The following is a 19,262-nucleotide window of genomic DNA, read 5'->3' on the forward strand; positions in this document are numbered from 1 at the left end:
TGAACGATTGACGCGCAAATCCTAATCATTCTCACGGAGGATTCATCGCCGATCGCGCGCGAGGTGCACGCGCGCGCACGGCACGGGGGATGTTGCGAGGCTACCACTCACGCTGCGCGTCTCATGCATGCGCGAGCCAAGGAGAAGAACTAGGCAAGCGAGCACGACGGATTTGGATAAGTCAAGTGCGTTCAAGAGTGGCAGGTACGGTTCGGTCGGCCCACGCTATCGCTACTGGCCGATCGCCAGTTCGCCAACACTGCAGCTGTTAGGTAGTGTTTGAGATGGGATCATATGATTTTATTTATATATTTTAATAAAATGATTTTATTTATATATCAATCTTATATACTAACGTCGGCGGAATCCCCGAGAGTTCAGGTTATGCTACTGTAGGAGGGCCCACCATCATTATATATGGATACATATATGTACGGATATATATGTATATGTATATGTACGGATACATATATATGTATATGAATATGTATACATATATGTATGTGCATATATGTATATATGTATTTATATATATATAATATACTTTCTATTTTTGAAAATACTGGGGAAATGTAAAAAGAAAATTAATTATATTGATAAATCGACTGAAACAATCTAAAGTGCAAAGAAAAAAACTAAAACTAAAAAAATACAAAACAAATTTTGTTACATTCATGTTACTAACGTAACTACTGTCTACAAATATATTATGTATATATATATAAATCTATATAGATACAAATATATATTTATATTTATATATGTATATTACATATATGAGTTCAGATGAATTCAACATCCCACTTCCGATAACATATATTAATGGTGGAAAAATCAGTGCACTAATACGAAACAAATTTTGTTAGTTTTGTATTATTGACGTAGCTACTACTCAGCAATATATTTATTATGTGTGTGTATATATATATATTACATACACGAGTCTAAATAAATCCAATGTTCCCCTTCCAATAACATATATTAACGGTGAAAAAATTGGTACGCTCCATGTGCTATTAAAGCTACTATAAATCACGCAACATTCAAGCATAACATTTATTTAAAACAGAAGCAGCAAAACGCGCGAATCTATCTAGTATATATTTGTTTGGTGAGTATGATAAAACGAGTTTATTTTATATTTTAGGTTTATTGTCAGTGTCACGTTCGAAGTAAGATGACTACGTTCTACTATTTTTTTTAAATAGCTCGGTTTCGAATATTTAAAAAGTATTATCGGATTTTAAACTATTTCATCCCACTACTCTTCATACAAACAGCTAAAAACAAAATAAATCCACTCTACACTATCTCATCCTACGAACCAAATACTACCTTAGGTTTGGATGTGATCTGTGTTGATGGTGTGATTACGTGCTGGTGCCTTTTTTAGTGTGGTTGCGATCACTTACCTGACTTCGGTTGAAGCAGTACGTCCGCCCGCTCCAACTGCACTTGTTCCTCCGGCTCGGTGGTGTGATTAGGACTCAGGAGCAAGACGATTAAATTGAAATGAGGCGAGGGAGAAAGCAGGTGCCATTTTCCGAAGAAGAAGAAGAAGAACATGTGAAATTTTCTCAGCTTTTCTGTAGGGCTTGAACTGTAGTCTTTCTTGCAAATGTGTTCCAGATAGTTAAATATGGTATCAGGAAAAAATCGGCCCGGTATATCTAATATATTGGTTTATCGGGTCTACCGGTGGACTCTGATAGAAAAAAATTACAATATTTATTAGTATTTTATTTAAATTTGTTTGAATTTTATCCAATATTTTTGATTTGTCCGATAAATCTTATTTACCGGTGACATTTGATAAATTTTATTTATCGGTAAAAAAAAATGATCCTCAAATGTCAAAGGGTGGACCTGGAATAAAACCGGATGCAATGTGTGGACCAGGAATTTAGAGGCTTAATTGATTATTCGTTGATGCCCATACTGATGGAGCCCGTGATTCAAATGGTTCATACAAAATTATTTATGTCTTTGTCTCGCCTCTCAATTTCAAACATCAACTTAACTGCATGTCTGCAGAATTCTTGAAAACTGGACACTTGAGTTTGTCTTTATGCGCACACCGGAAATCCTTGCCAAAAGTAACGGTGGACTGCAATGCAATGCTGGCAGCGAAGAGAATCAATCCTACCCGCAGCTTGGTTTGCTTTTGCGATCACTGCTCAAATTGAAGTGGGTTTGGAGCCGGCGATGCCGATGGGTCTCCCTGTCGTTGAGCGTCCTCTGCACTACGTGGAAATTGAAAAGCCGGCCGGCCCTTACAAATTGCCAAGAGCCCGATATGCGGGCGGCCCCTTGCACGAGCGAGCGAGCGAACTCACCGCTAATGTGCGGCGCCGCTGCCGAGCGCAGAGAATCGAGAGGATTTCGGGAGACTGCGAGGCGCCTGGTCGAGCTCGCCAAGGGGGCCTCCGCGTTCGCGAGCCGTTCGCTGCTCGCGGCGACGAGGATGCAGAGATGCAGAGCAGTGAGTGGCGGAATCTTATACTCGTGCACACTGCTCGCATGATCAGTCCCGTCAACCTGTGCCCCTCCCTCTTTTCAGGGAATCCGCACGGCACGTCGTCGTCATCACCTACTAGATAATACTATAGTCTTGTAGACTACAAAAGGTTTCGAGTGTGAACTAACCGAAAGTGCGAAGTGAATTTGAAAATTGGCAATATGGCTGGTGTATGAGGACGTACGGCGAGAAAAAAAGGCATAAAGCCAAAGTCCACTTATGCTCGTTTTCTTTCTCGTACACAGATAACAAAGAACACCTTTTTATGCTGGCGGTATCAATAGTTCAGTAACGATGGAATCGATGGTGCTTAGTGCTTACGTTCTTCCGCTTGATCGGTTTAGTACTTACGTTAGTTAACTGGAATGCGCATTAAGCTGCAGCTTTTGCTCCCGAGGAATCCCAGGGAAGACTGCCCCGTCGCGGTGATGTGGTCACTCTATTGGGCTGAACTGTATGCGACCCAGCTAATCGGCCTAGTCCGCCATTTGGGTTACGTTGGTCAGGTTTGGGAAGTTACAGGGCTCATTAGTCGCACTCGCAGGCCCAAGCCTGTTATCCATCTCTACTATATAAAAGATAAGGTGCATCTTCCTCCATCTCTGTTCTCACCCATTTAATAAAAAACTAGATAAAAACCGAATACGGTGTCTAAAAGTAGAGATTAAGAAATTATCATTGTACCTATATGTTATTTCTTAAGGTCTTTTCAAGTAATTAATTATCTAATAGGGAGATTTCTTCCATTTAGAATGGTTCCAATGCTAGTTTAAAAAATAAGCACTTCTTTCTCATTCTTTAAATTGCTTGTCACAACAGTTTTTACCTAACTAAATCTCTACTATATAAAGCACGAGTTAATTTGTACATCCTCCTCACCTCCCATCCATCTAATAAAAAACCAGATAAAAACCGGGTATGGTCCCTTGCCTAAAAGAAAACTCGGAGAAAAAAAAACAGGAGTTATATTTGATAGCTCCCAACCTCCTCATATCCACTCGCCTCGCCGCCATCACTCCCCTCGATTTGCTAGTGACCCCTAACCCCTGCCATATCTCCCTCTCCCACCCTTCCCCCTCCTTCCTCCACATCGCAAATTGTGGAATCTCCCTACCATCTCCATGGGGCCAAGTACTTGGCACTATAGAGATGGGTCAACCAGGCGTAAATATGTGAGAAAATATTATCACGGAGGCCGAGAAAACAGAATCGTGTCGTGCGGGTAAAGTTGTACTCCTCTGTAGGGTGTAAGATCAATTCGAATTATTATGCTCTCAGTCATAAGCGTGCTTAATGTCTATTGGACATCAATCATAGTATTTCCGGTACTTGGGTGATTGTGGTTATAAGTGGTATGCTGGGAGATGGTTTGTGTATGTCTATGTTGAGATGAACATGATATCTCGTTGGCTATGTTTATTTATATGTTGTCACATGAGAATATCTTATGTTGTTGCTTATGATTATGCTCACACCATGCGTCTTTTAAAATGCTTTTCACTTAAGTTCAATTTAACCTTGGCTTACTCCTTACTACTCATTCCAAATTACATAATCCTTGGAGTCAGTCTATTATATGTACCTATAATATTTTAAAATGCTTTTCGCTTAAGTTCAACTTAACATTATGGCTTACTCCTTACTACTCATTCCAAATTGCATAATCATTGAAGTCGGTCTATTATATGTACCTATAATGAGTAAGTCTTACGAATACCTTCGTATTCATGATGCTATTGTTGAAGTTTTGTAGGTAATGATGAGTTAGTCTATGGCTATTTCGTGCCCATCGATGTCGGTGACATGCAAGAGTAGTGATGTACTACTTGGAGTGTTCCCGTGGTGCCTTAGGGCAAATGATGACACCCCTTTTGTTGTTTTTAGTCGATATTTTCATGCGTAGTAATGCTCATGTACTAGGGTATAAACTTGATGTATTTTTCTTAGCCTAACACTTAATTTGTTGTATGTTGAAAGCTCGAACTTGTTAATTGGCTCTCCTCTTTTAAATTTTACCAAGTAGTACATTGAAATTATGGAACTTGTAATCATATTAAAGACTTATAATATGTTTAATCTATTTACTCTTTATTATATCTTGATGTGATGAGGATTGTCGTATAGGCATGTGTTTCGATCTTAGGCGTAAACACATATCAGGACTACCGGAATTGCATTCTCTTTAATCATTTGCGTTTGCGATTATAGCTTTGAGATATGGGTTAGCACGTGACACGTTGAGAGATAGAAGTGTGCTAGCTCTCATCTTACTAAACAATCATTGATTTTGATTAGTTTAAATCCAATTTGAGCGGCACTCCACCCCGACCGCCTTCGCCTCCAAGCAGTCGGGCCATCCCTACCCGCTCTCCGCGCCATCTTCCTTGTGCAGCACCACGACCTCAAGCACATCGACTTCATCCAGGCCACAAGCCTCCACCGCATCTTGTCTGTCTCCCTCCCTGACCGCAATACCTTCCTCGACTTCCTCTGCTTCAGCCATAACTCTCTCCCCTCCACCAACCCATTCCTCCCCTCTGCCTTCCCCCCGCTGTCACAGGAGCCCCACCTCCATCACCCGCCCTCACTGACCCCTAAGGACCCTGGCAGTGGTGCTGAGGAGCCGGTCACTGGGCCCACATCCACGCCTCGAGCAACTGTTCAAGGACCACAATGCCCTCCCCGACACCCACAATCGTGAATTTCACGTCGTGCTCCAGAATGCCCTGCGCCAGCAGGACTAGCAGTGTAAGTATGACGGTAAGGACATGGCACCCTTGCGCCACGAGCCCTCCACCACTGCCGCCGCCCTGCGAAGCCTAAGGTGGAGAAGTCCCTTGGCGAGGGTGCCATTCCCATCCTCCTCGTGCCCAGTGCCTCGCAGACGCTCATTATGATCTACAACTGTCGGAGGATTAACTCCTGTCGCAGGGATCCCGAGAGACCCCTTTTTAGAGATTCTGCTGGGGGGATGATCCTGAATAAGTTCGTCGAAGAAATAAATGGAAGTGAAAGTAAATGCAACGGCCGGTGGTGGGGGATGATCGACCTAGTGCAAAGGGAAGTAAATGTACCGGAGTTTTTGACAGGTTCGGGCCGCGCAAGGGCGTAATACCCTACTCCTGTGTGGATGTAATAACTGTCCTGAGGAAGTCTCTCAAGGATGTTGCTGGTTACAAGAATATTGTGTCTAACTAAGAGCTTGAGGCTCCTTGTTCTTGGGCAGGGACTACGGTTTGATTCTTGGTGCTTCTGTGTTCGATGCTTGCGGGGTCCGTCCCGCTTCTCTTCTGTGTGTCGACTCTTTTATGCGTTCGCCGGCTGCGACATGCCCCGAACGGGAAGGAGGGGGCACAAGTTCCAAGACGCCATGACTGGGAAAGGCGTCATCATTTTCTCTGGGCGAAGTGACCGGAGAGGTGGAAAACGCGGCGCACGCCCGGTCACTGGTCACCATAAACGCCCTGGCAACGGGCGCCGTTGAGAGGGCCCACCAGGCAGCCACAGAGCTACCCGGTGTGCCCACCCTGTCTTGTTCTTCTGCCACGGCAGGGCGGCAGGCGGAATGCTTTGATCCTGGCGATGTTATCCCGAGACACACCGGATGACACGGGATGTGACCCGTGCAATTAATAGCCCCACGCCTCTCTGCCAAAACGTGGCAGGAACTGACACTGCGGCGGGAGCAGTTGGGAATGTCAGGCCGCGCACACTCATTAAATGCGGCCTCAGACCTCTGACTGATTGACACCTCATCGGCGGGCCCCTCGGGGGCCCTTCCGGGTCGTCGGGGCACCGAGCGCTCGGGGGTACTGTTCACCTCCCCGAGCACTCTCTCCCGAGAATGCTTATCCTTGTCCTCGGGGCACCAGGTACTCAGGGGTACTGTTTACCTCCCCGAGCACTCTCTCCCGAGCACTCTTATACGAACCTTCGGGGAACCGAGAGCCCGGGGGCTGTCACGCGCAACTCCGAGCACTCTCTCCCGAGCACTTTTGTACAGACCTTTCGGGGAACCGAGAGCCCGGGGGCTGCCACATGCAGCTCCGAGCACTCTCTCTCGAGCACTTTCACACTGACCCTTGGGGAACCGTGCGCTCGGGGACTGCTGCGCGCAGCCCCCGAGCACTCTCTCCCGGAACTTAGCTCTTCTGATCGTCGGGGGACTAGGGTGCTCGGGGGTGATCGGGCACCTCCCCGAGCACTTTCTTCCCGGTACTTAGACTCTGCGGGTCATCGAGGAACTAGGGTGCTCAGGGACCAGGGACTGTGGCCCCGAGCACCTTCTCCCGGAACTTAGACTTTCCTCACCTCACAGGAGGAACCTCGCGGGATGGTGACATGTGGCGGACGGCTGGCCTGGCCTCGGGACTCAGGGACCCCCGGTTCCTGATACACAGACAACAGCGTTAGGGAGTTCCTCGAGGATAGGATGTTCGTGCCTAGTGAGGATAGGATGCGAGCAATGAAGGGTGAGAAGCCGGAGAGCATCACGATGCAAAATAAGTTGATTCATGGGGAGAGGGCGGATGCGACGGGGGGCTCAATGTCCTTCAAGGTAAGGGACAAGCCGACTTCGCTCAAGTTCGATGATCAGGGGCGGGTGGTGGTTGTGTTTATGCTCGGTAAGGAATGGCAGTTCAATGACTGGCCTTTGAAGGACCATGTTGAGATCTTTAACAGAGGTGAGGGTCTCGCCCCTTTCTGTTACATGGTATTGTTCGTGCATTTGCGATCTGTTTGAGATGGTCATAGCTTCATTGTGCTTGAAATTTGTTGAGATGTTTGTAGCTACATTTGAGAAGTAGAATGTTTGATCTGCACTACCGGATAGGGTTTTCTTTGGTGTTATTTTGTATACATAGGGTATACATAGGATTGTTGAATGCTTACCTTGTTATCGTAATTGAGTTAAAGGTTTATTGCACTACTGGCTTTAAGCAAGAAATAAGTTTTTCTGCAGTGTTTGTCGTCGCTTCAGAAACTAAACAACAAATGTAAGTACTAGATAATGCAGATATGTAACTTCGAAAAAGAATAGATGGCATTTCAGAGCAGATGTGAGAGAAAAGTATATTTGCATACTGTTTGTTATTCCCAAAGGAAATTGTTGTTGTTTATCATGCAGTTTAAGGAAAGGAAACGGTTTGTTATGACATCTTCAAGCGTTTTGTTTATTTTTTTAAAAAGAAAACTTTATTAACTCTCATTATTACATCAAGTTAATAATCACATAAAAATTTACCTTTAGCATCTGCATAAAAAATCTACGCACAATCACAAACCAAATAATTATGATACATCACACGTAACAACATAAAGCAAACTCTACCTGGATGGAAGCGGATCTCCACAAGTGAGGTTATTAATATTAGTTTTGGATGTGTAATCTAGACTGCCATCTAAAACGAATAAAAACCTCCATAACTGCATGCTCCAGTCTTGCATCCATTTGGTTTATTACGCATGCACGTAACAAACTATATTCACAATAGCCTTCCTTCTGTCATCTCATCATCCCCTCTCACTATCCCCGCACTGCACTTGAGTCCGAGCTCCACTGTCGTGTGCTCCCTCCCGCCCTTTTCTCATTGTTATCGCGTAGCATTGCCAAATAAAAGCCACGTGATATGTTAGAAGTTATGTAAGAATACGTTAGACGCGTCATGAATAAGACAATTAGAAAGAGATAATTAATTACACACGTGTGATGTTATTTCACATATGTTTCACTAAGTTAATAATATTATCTTAGACAAATTTTTAACTTCTATTGCAACCCACGACCAATCAACTGTAATCTTTGATGCTGTTCACCGACGCCTGAGCGGCTGAGCATGTGTTCTACTCGAAAAGAAATTGTGCACGTGTTTGAGCCGCGGCCTTTGAACCTTGTAATGCGTGCATCGTAATGGGAATTCCCAAGCTTTGGGTCCCAATAGTCGATCATCATGCCAAATCCCAATCTCACATCCCCAGCGGTAATTAAGAAGCTCAGAACGAACCAGATAGGTGGAGAGAGGATTCTGATCCAGCCAATCGTCTTGTTCGCGTCCCAGAAATGCAGTACTATTTTAGATATCATCACCATCTTTAAAATACAAGTTTGACTATTATTTTTTATTATAATATATAAATAAAATATAGTAAAAATATATAATTTTAAAAATACTTTTTAAGATAAATCTACCTATATTATTTTTAATATCTAAACTCAATATACAAAAGATAATTTATAATTAAAATTTAAAATAATTAATTATACGTAATTTAAAACGACATTTATTTTAAACTGTACGAGTACATCATCTCAAAGAATTGCATACGACAAAATCTGGAGGCTCTTCTAACCAAACGAGTTATCAAAACAACATGCTTTTCTGTGCAAGTATACGTGCTAGGGAATTCGCCTCCTCACATGCCTGGAGATCGCGATTATGGGACTCCAATCTAGCCTCTTCAGCGTAGATCGTTCCAAGAGCAATGTCTCCACTTTCATGCATGCAGCGAGACTCGTATGATTTTTTCGATTTTAATCCTTTTTGAAAATTATTTTTGAAATTGGATCAGCGGCAAAACTATATTGGGTTTTAACCTAACGTAGATGTAGACCGTGTCCACACTATTATTATTGACACGGATGTTACGACCAGCGTGATATGATGCTGATATCGGATGCACGCTGTAGATGGAGGATCCAACGTGGCATATATTTCGTGCCAATACGTCTGGCGTGGATATTTTGTGTGTCACATTAGGGGCTCTAACGCGGAGCCCCTGCACTTAAAGCACCATGCGAGACTGATTCGCTCTCTTCTCTTCTCTTTCTTCTCTGTTCGAAACACACAGAGCGCGAGCAACTCCTTTTCTTTCTCCACTCCTTCCTAAAATCCAAGGATTTAAGATAATTTGACTGTAGATTTGCTTGAGGATTAGATCTTTAAGGTAATCTCATCCGTTCCCTTTGTGTTTTCCCTGATTCGTGGCGATTTAGGACCTTCAAGGTAATCCACGAAAATGAGCTCGTTTTTTGGTATTATTTGTAGTTTGGATTCATGTGTAGGGCAATGTAGGTAGCATATGGGTTGCATATATAATTTGGTTCAATTTGGTTTATTTTTTTTATTGGTAATTTAGGGTTGTATGTCAGTGCAATTTTATTCAATTTGTGATGAAATTTATATGTATGTGTATGATAAATGTTGATTTGATTTGTGACTATGTTAGTTCATTTTAAAAGTGAGGGTTTATTGTTATGTATTGATAATTTGTGATAGTGTATCTTAATATGATCCTATGTAGTGTATACATGTTGTTTGATGCATCATAAATATTGTGTTTTATTTTTGACAAACAACTTATGTGTTGCGTTTCAATGTACTGTTATAGATGGAAAGAATAGTCTATGTGTATTATGATGGTGAAATTTTACAAAGTGATGATGGCGATGCTGAGTTTAGCAGTAGTATGAGATTAAGGTTGTAGTTTTCAAGAATCATTCCAAGTTTGTTGAGTTAGTAGAATGAGTGAAGGAGGCGGTGGGGTGAGATGAACCAAGTGTAGTTATTGAGTTGCAAGAAAGGTATGATGTTGTAAGGATCAGGTATGATGTTGTAAGGATCGGTAACGTCCTAAGAGGGGGGGGGTGAATTAGGACATCTAAAACTATTTTTAGCTCCAAAAACAACACAAAATAAACCTATATCAATTTCTATCTAAATGTGCTCTAGGTTTATCTAGTGTGTCTACTCTACCGATCAAAGCTCTTGCAACCTATCTAAGAAGGTAAATTGCAACTAAGTAAATGCGGAAACATAAATAAGGTAGAGAGAGCAAACTCGGCACAAGGATTTTTCCCGTGGTATCGATGGCATTAATGCCACCCCTAGTCCATGTTGGAGCTCCACAAAGGATATGCTCCCGGTCGGCATCCGATCACGGCCTTTGAGCCACCGAGTCACAAAGACAAGGCCTCCCCTAGATGAGCCACCAAGCCACCAAGGCAAGGTCTCACCACTAGCCTCTCTTCCGGTTCCTTGCCGCCGTGATCACTTCGAAGCTTGAGCCACAAAGGCAAGGGTCTCCGCGTCCCCGCACAATCGCCTTGCCGCCGCTCCACACCAAGTCGGAGGGTCAACAAGTTTGCCGGTGAGTCACCAAGACTCCAAGGTGCCGGCGTACCAAGAGGTACACTGTTGGATCACTCCTTGATCCACTCTCTAGGCAGCAATCACCTAGCAACTCACTCTCTAGGCCTATAAGCACCAATCACTCACTAATCTTGTGCTTGATCACCTTGGATGATCACTTTAAGCGCTTTGGTGGCTTGGATGTCTTCTCAGGTGTTTGTCAACTTCTCTAGACTCCAGCCACCTTAAATGACTGAGTGGAGGGGTATTTATAGCCTCAAACTTGCGCACTAGCCGTTAACCCAACGGCTCTAAAAAGCTGTTAACACTGGATGATCCGGTGAGAACAGTAGTACTAACACCGGATCATCCGGTGAGTACACTCTCACGAACTAGCCGTTGGAACCCACACTCAAGTTTCTGTAATCACCGGATAATCCGCTATCTATATCCTTAAGATCACCGGATAATCCGGTGGGTTCAAACCCAGAGCCAGCTGCCACTAGCCGTTGCACGGCAACATTTGTCCGGTGATAAACTCCGGTGAACACGCAGTCATCACCGGATAATCCGGTGAGTACAACTCACCCGACCCTTCGAATTTCAGAACCTTCTGCAAGAAATACTCCGGTGATATTTTTGCTCTCACCGGATAATCCGGTGAGTTCAATTTGTCTGAGTTTCTTCACAACATTTCTCCGGTGGTCTGCCAGCTAAGTCACCGGATAGTCCGGTGACCGTAATTTTCCACTGTGGCCCGAAGCAATGCTCTCTGCAAGAAATAGTCCGGTGTTCATATTATGCAGTCACCGGATAATCCGGTGAGTACAAAATTGTTTTTCTCCGAAAATTTTCTCTGCTGGAAAAGCTCCGGTGGTCACCGGGCTTCCATCACCGGATGTTCCGGTGTAACACTTCTGAAATTTTTCATATAATTCGGATGCCTCAATTAGTGTTTATCCGGTGAGTATTAGACATCCATCAGAGGATAATCCGGTGAGTGATATATATTATTATTTTTTTCTGAACAAGTCTAATTCATTCCTCTCTTTGTTCCGGCTTCGGCGACTTCTCTTTTGTTGCATCCATGAGATCTACTAAAGCATATACTTGACAAATATGTTAGTCCCAAATGACTATGTTGTCATTAATCACCAAAATCACAATCATAACCTAATAGAGCTATTTTTGCTACAATCTCCCCCTTTTTGGTGATTGATGACAACACAACTAAAGCAAGAGGCAAAGGATACCAACAAGGATCTATATGAATTCAAGACATTTTCAAAACCATACCTCTTTGCTTGGATGCATGTTCTTACAACTTTGTCCCCCTTTGTTGTGGCTCCTCCTTTTTCCAATGCCACTTTCTCCCTTGATCGACCTATGCAATAGCTTCTCTTTTGTCGATCTAGGCGCCTTATGTTGCTTCTAGCACATTCTTTTTCTCTCCTTTGTCAACTACGGTATTCCTAGACCATCTTACTTGATACTACAATCTCCCCTACCTTGATACTTGTTTCTTGCTTTGGTCATCCAAATTCTCCCCCTTTGTCAATAATCCCCAAAAAGAAATATCCAAAAAGAAATTTATATGCACATGTTGAACTCAAAGGAAATATATTAGAGCATATGGGAGAAAGCTTCATAAAACATGATCCAAAAAAAAATGATATCAACTGAAAGCTATGAAAGCACATGGATCATAATTCATGAAACTTACACAATATAGTCTAAACCCCCCTATATGTGTGCATACACATGATGAGAATAAAACATATGCACAACTAGATAGTTATGTCAAGATAGGAAGTTTAGGCTATATTATGCATGGAGGTAGCTTAAATGAACAAAAAGATTTGACAATACTAATTGAAGCATTTAAGCATTGCACACCTCCGGAAAAATGTTGATTGCTCCATGAGACTACAATAGATACAACTTGAAACACATGTTAGTCTCAAAATCACAACCTATAGGATATACCCCCCCTAAATAAGTGCATACAAGTGTTGAATACTTGTGAGACATATGCACTTGTTATTTATGACAATAGGGATTTATCCTATAGATTGGATTATAGCACATAAAAGATACCGAATGAAAGATAAGTGCCATATAAATAACCTACAACTAATAAATCATGTAGGTTGCTCATGGCTTAGAGAGAAACATAAGCAACCTACCATATGAAAACTTACACTAGGTATTGCAATAAATTAAAATTAGCACATGCAATCCTAGACAAGGCAAAGGTACAAAATTGAGAGAATTTAGCATATGGTACCTTTCACTTTTGGATGGGGATTTGAGTATATGATGATCATGATCTTCATCAATGTGCCCAATCTTTGTACACTTGGCTTCTTTGCTTAAATCTTCACTCCTTCTTTTGTGCCAAGTCTCCAAATCCCCGAAGACCCATTGACTTTAAGTCTTCTTTGGAACCTGTCTAAAAATCCCTCGAGCATTTACTCCACTAGCATCCGATCATCCGTACCGCTTGCATCCCACATACTCTCATTTAATTCACGTACGAGGTAGATTTAGAATCATCCCCCCGGCCGAATCTCAAAGGGGGTCCCTCAGGATCCCCGCTTGAGGAGTTCATCCTCCGACAGCCGCCATCCTCGTGTCTCTGAATTTAGGGACCTTAGTGGGGTCGAAGGTGCTATAGTAGATGGAGGTCATACTACAGCCTTGGTACCTGACGTTTATCGAAGACCACTTGTGCATAATGGTATTGAATTCTCCACAATGCTATCCTTGAAGATGTGGCTACAAGAATATTCCATGAAGCACAACCGGTCATACGAAGTAGCTCACTCTAATTGCAATTTAGGATAAACTGTGCAATGCGAGAGAATAGGATGTGTGTGGACGGTCCGGGCTCGCAAGACAGACTATGGCACATGGAGAGTCACTAGTGTTGTGGAGCCCCACACATGTGCTAATGACAAATGTTTGGAGAAGCATTTGCAGTTGAATGCAAGATTCATTATATATCGGCTATGTAGCATTGTGAAAGAGAATCCTAACATTACTCTAGAGTTTTGATTAAGATTATGGAGGAGTTTTTTTGACTACAAAGTCAGCTATGAGAAGGCTTAGACGGCTAGGGAGATGGCAAGGACGATGATTTTTGGCGATTGGAGTGAAGTGTATGTACGTCTTCCTACCTTGTTCGAAGCTATTAAGGAGTGTAATTCGAGCATAGTGTACCACATAGAGCTACATTAGGAGAAGTTCGTAATGGTTGATAATGTTGTAAAGCCTGTTTCCAATCATGCATTCTGGTGCTTCGGACAATGTGTGGAGGTGTTCAAGCATTGTAGGTCACCCTCTCGGTTCATGCCACATTCTTGACAGGGAAGTACAAGGGCACTTTGATGACCGTGATAGGTGCAGATGGGGAGGATTAGTTGTTTCCTCTTGCTTTTGCTCTAGTGGAGAAGCAGGATAACAGGAATTGGGAATGATTCCTTCACTTAGTTAGGATTACTGTAATTGGGCCACATCGTGAAGTTTGTATCATATCTGATAGACATAAAGATATTCTGAATATTGTGGGCAAGGATATCTCTGGTCATTGCAATGTGCACCATAGGTGGTGCATGAGGCACTTTATGACCAACTTCCACCAGTAAGGCGCTACAAAGGGCCAGACAAAGGAACTAAGATGTATTTGCATGCTTGAGGAGAAGAAGTTGTTCTTTACGGAGTTAAAAGAAGTTGGTTGTCTTGCTTGATGAAGGTCCTTGTAAGTGGTTGGAAGATCATATGCTAGAGAAGTATAAGTGGGCTAGGGCATTTGATAGGGAATGCCACTGATATGGTATGATGACTAGCAACATGGTTGAGGTTTTCAATAAAGTGCTTAAGGGAATTAGGTCTTTGCCCATTACAACAATCGTGTCCTACACCTTCGAGAAGCTGAATGAGTACTTTGTTGATAGGCTAAGCAAAGCTGAAAAGTTAAAAAATATGGACAAGAGAAAGTGCGGAAAAGTGGTTTCGATGAAGTTATCCCACCAAAAGACTAAAATGGCGCATCGATGTGCGGTTTGCTTTGACAAGAAGTCATGTAAGTATGAGGTAATTGAGCATGGTGTCACAAGTGTGGGTGGTTGGCGGTCGGGCATTCGTGGTCGTTCTTTCTAGAAATGAGTGTAGTTGCCAACGACTCCAAATATATCACCTTCCATGTTCCCATTTGATAACAATTTGCTATATTCATAAGTTGGGCTATTAGTCACCTTCACATGTTCCGTTCGAGTTCTCTTTATATGCTGTCATTGAAACATGGTCACGTTTCTTTGAACCGTACCTTGATCCTATGCAGTGACCCCAATACGAAGGTCACACTTACGCGGCAGATCATGCTCTCATGGTCAACACTAGGGGAAGATGGAAAACTAAGCAGCTGTGGAATGACATGGATAGGATGGGGTCATCACAAAGACAAAACTACATGGACTACTTTTTGTATGATGGAACCCAAGACGAATGCTCGCATTGCCATAAGAAAGGACATAAAAAACCGACATGCCCTAAACGTGAGCAATCTAGGAGGGGAAGAGGGGGTAGTAGGGGTGTGGCACGCCGTAATAGGACGACGAGACAATCTTTGTGTTTCTCATCTACCGTAAGAGTTAGATTTTGTAAAATGTACTCCAATTATGTAACTTTCTTATGTTTCTATTATCTAATTGTTAAATCTTATTTTTTAGGATGGCGCTTTGGATGAGCACTACGACGTGACACACCGAGCGAGGAAGGTTGCCGTAGGAGAGGTAAAATTTCACATCCTATTAATGGCATTGTTTCTTTTGTTTTGTATTTTTTGTTATCTTCATGTAATTGTTTTTCTTTTTTCGTCCTAGATGCCACTGACACTCCACCCACGAGGTCACCCCGCTATGGACTAGGATGAGCGGTACACCCCGTACTTGCGATAGGTAGGGCTTATTGGTTTCTCTAGTCTTTGCTAGTGTGGAATGCCTACGTTCAATGCACCAGCTCTGTCTACCCTTGTTGATAGATGGTGACCCAAGACATACACCTTCCACCTGCTTTGTGGGGAGATGCTTGAGGACGTGACCATGATGTTAGCTCTTTCTATCAGAGGTGAGCCGGTCACAGGGAGCACGACATTGTTTCACCATCAGGATTGTACAACAAATCACAAAAGTTATAAGTAGCATCATGGTGCTGCATTCAAATTCATGATTGGTAGATGATATCTAATTCTATCTCATTCAAATTGTTAACAAGCAACCATACTCAATTTTTACCTTTGTCATATCTTCACAACGGAAGTAAGGAGATCCCCCAGAAAGTTCACAAAGGACACTTCGCTTCTCATAGTTGCACAACGAAGGATTTGCTACACGTCTTCTGCTCACTTCTCTTTATCTGTCAGTTTTAGTGAATTTGGTGGAGGAGGCACCCAACGAATAAACTTATCATATGTCTTCGGATACTGAGTAAATCGTTTCACCTTCATAATGCTAGGGTCATACATCTTAGACCCATCAATCCATTTGAAGATGTACCACATCTTCCACTCCTGTAAATTATTAAAATATCATTTCAGTAAAAGTAATGTCATATGCTTCTACCCTAACCCATAACAAATATACATTCACACAATAATCCTTGCACAAGTAGTAAGAGCGATTAGCAATATCTTCATGTAACGACTAAAGGAACACAACATGCTTACCACAGTCACAAGTCAGGACGGGAAGAGCGGGAGGAATGGGAGCATCCTTGCAACTAACATCGGGAGACTTCTTGCCGATGTGTGCCCACTTTTGTTTACGCCACAAATGGTCTCTCATACCATATAACGCATAAACACAAATCCATTATGAATTTGACATGCACCAAACATTTTTACATTCAACAGTACCAAATCTTATGTACTAAACTTAGTTACCATATTCTAAAAAATCAATGCACATAACTTCAACACACAAATTCATTGTCCACTACTTCAACGAGCAAATTCATTGCACAAATTCATCAATTTGTTCTATGCCTACACTGTAACCGATCACAACATCATACTATAGGGCACCCTCAACCTAATATGCAAACAAAATTTGTTCTACAATATATGTTCAATCATATGGAACCTACATTGCATTTCTAACCATTCCAAACCATAAATCATCAACTAGAACAGACAATTTCACACCACAAATTGCATCTAGGGTTTCCACTCAAACCCACCTAAATTTAGTAAAATCAAATGGGAAATAAGGAGAGATAGAGAAGTTTACCTACACAAGATGATTCCGATGATAAATCACGGTCAAAACCACCGAAAAATACAGATTTGAGAGGGGTGGTGAAGGGAGAGAGAGAAAGCAGTCGCCGCCCTTGCCTTGTTCGAAGGGACAAAATGATACGGGGTGGGTGGCCTCGGCCCCGCATGCTATATAGAGAGGTCTGCGTTAGAGCCCCTAGCGTGGCACACAAAACATCCACGCCAGATGCATTGGCGTGGAATATGTGCCACATTGGATCTCCCGTTTATGGCATGAATCCAACATCAGCATCACTCCATGCAGCACACCACATTGACCAGAACATCCGTGTTAGTAATGATGGCATGGACACTGTCAGTGATCTGGGAACCGGGGGTTCTCGAGTCCCGAGGCCAGGACAACAGATTACCACATGGCGCAATCCCTCGGGGACCATCTCCCCGAAGACCCGAGAAAAGATAGTTCCGGGAGGGGGTGTTCGAGGCCAAGAACAGTTGGTCCCCGAGCACCCAGAGTTCCCCGAGGACCTGAGAAAAACCAGCTCCGGGAGGGGGTGCTCGGGGCCATGAACTGTTGGTCCCCGAGTGCCCAGAGTTCCTCGAGGACCCGAGAAGAGCCAGGCCCGGGAGGGGGTGCTCAGGGCCATAAACCGTTGGTCCCCGAGTACCCAGAGTTCCCCGAGGACCTAAGAAGCCCCTTGCCGGTGGATCCCACAAGGGCACCACGGTGAGGTGTCAATCGACGGGAAGCCCGATGCTGCATTTAAGGAGCGTGACCGGTCACATCCAACCACTCCCCCCCCCACGCCTGTCGTACTGAGTACGTCAGTCCCTACCACCGCCTGACAGGAAGGCGTGGGGACAATTAATGCGACAGGTCCCATCGCACGTCACCCTACGGGGCCCCTGAAGGAAGACGGCTTGAAGATATCATCGATGGGTTCGAGGCGTATCGCCTGTCGCCCTGCTGCCCGGGCCGTGTCAGATCTACTCTGACCGGACGGGCATGCGGGGATATTCAGCGGTTGGCCGATGGGCTCCCCCTGCGCCTGCTAAAGTTGAGGTGTAATGACCAACGGGACCAACCGAAGGGCACATTTTTAACCCCTGTAACATCAAACTGTAGACCCATAATGGTTGCTTTTCATTTATGGCTTACGGAAACTTGTGCCCTCGATTTGGGCACGCCGAGTCTTCCCCCGATAGGATAAAAGGGGGGGGGGGAGCACTTCGTAGAAAGACAGGTGAATAGAGGCTAACTTGAGGCTCAGAAGGTGAACAAGTTTTAGCAAGTCAGAAGGTTGAAGTGAAGCCGAAGCTCAAGACTTGATAGATAGACCAAAAAATCTTGTAACACAGAGATCCAGAGAAAGGCATTTCAAGTGTATTAATAGCACATCAGACACACAGGAGTAGGGTATTACGCTCCGTGCGGCCCGAATTTATCTAAATCCCTTGTACATTTACTCCTACTAGCTGACGATTATCCGTCCCGCCTAGATCCAGAATCAGTCCCTTGGTCGAATCTCAAAGGGGGTCCCTCAGGATCCCCGCTTGAGGTGTTCATCCACCGACAGACACTGTCTATATCTGCACCACAGACTGTGGCGTGGAGCTAGAGGGTCAAAAACCCAAAATAGTTTTGTCGTTGGTTCAGTTTCAGAAATAGTTTCAAAATTGAAAAAAAAACACTAGCTCTGATTTGTGTTTCGTTTACATCCTCTCTCTCTAGCAAGCAGAAAAGCCAATCCTTACTGAATGTTTCAGCCACCACAGCAAAATGCCAAGTTGCATCGACAAGCGGTTGGCATTCCAGCAAAGCAGCCGCCATGGTTCAAACACTTGTACCTTTCCGAGGCAAAGTGCCAAAACGGAAGGCTAGTTAGCAGCGACGGTGTTAAATTTCTAATCAAAGTATCAAACGCACTAATACATAATTATAGTATATTAAATTAACGGTTAATCAATTCAAAATGCGTGTGGGCTCGAGAACTAAGGTTTGCTTGGATGGTTAGTAAAGGTGTTTGTATCTCTTATCCATCAGGGATCAAATCCTATATTTGCTCGTCATGTGTCTTTCTAACCTAGAATTTTCTTTCAGCTGTAGGTGATGTGTTCGTCGACAGCGAGATATTTATGATAACTTCGTTAATCTTTAAGCTCTGTGTTTCTAATCTTCAGTAGATGTTATATAAGCGTATACATATGGTGATATGAGTGTATACATCTACGAGTTGTAATGTTTCTAAAAAAATGTGTGGGTTCATGGGCTACATGCTCCTCCTTCTCAAAGAAAATATGATGCGGGCTCATCCGTATGGCGGGTCTCGGTTGCCCAAGG

The 19,262-nt window shown here is 43.4% G+C and overlaps 1 pseudogene; it reads left to right on the forward strand.

The window, feature by feature from the left end:
* Positions 1-2,296: 2,296 nt before the first annotated feature.
* LOC133904959 (protein CDC73 homolog) lies at positions 2,297-7,262 on the forward strand (annotated as a pseudogene).
* Positions 7,263-19,262: the final 12,000 nt, after the last annotated feature.

Source organism: Phragmites australis, chromosome 2 (genome assembly GCF_958298935.1).
Source record: "Phragmites australis chromosome 2, lpPhrAust1.1, whole genome shotgun sequence".
NCBI classification, from domain to species: domain Eukaryota; kingdom Viridiplantae; phylum Streptophyta; class Magnoliopsida; order Poales; family Poaceae; genus Phragmites; species Phragmites australis.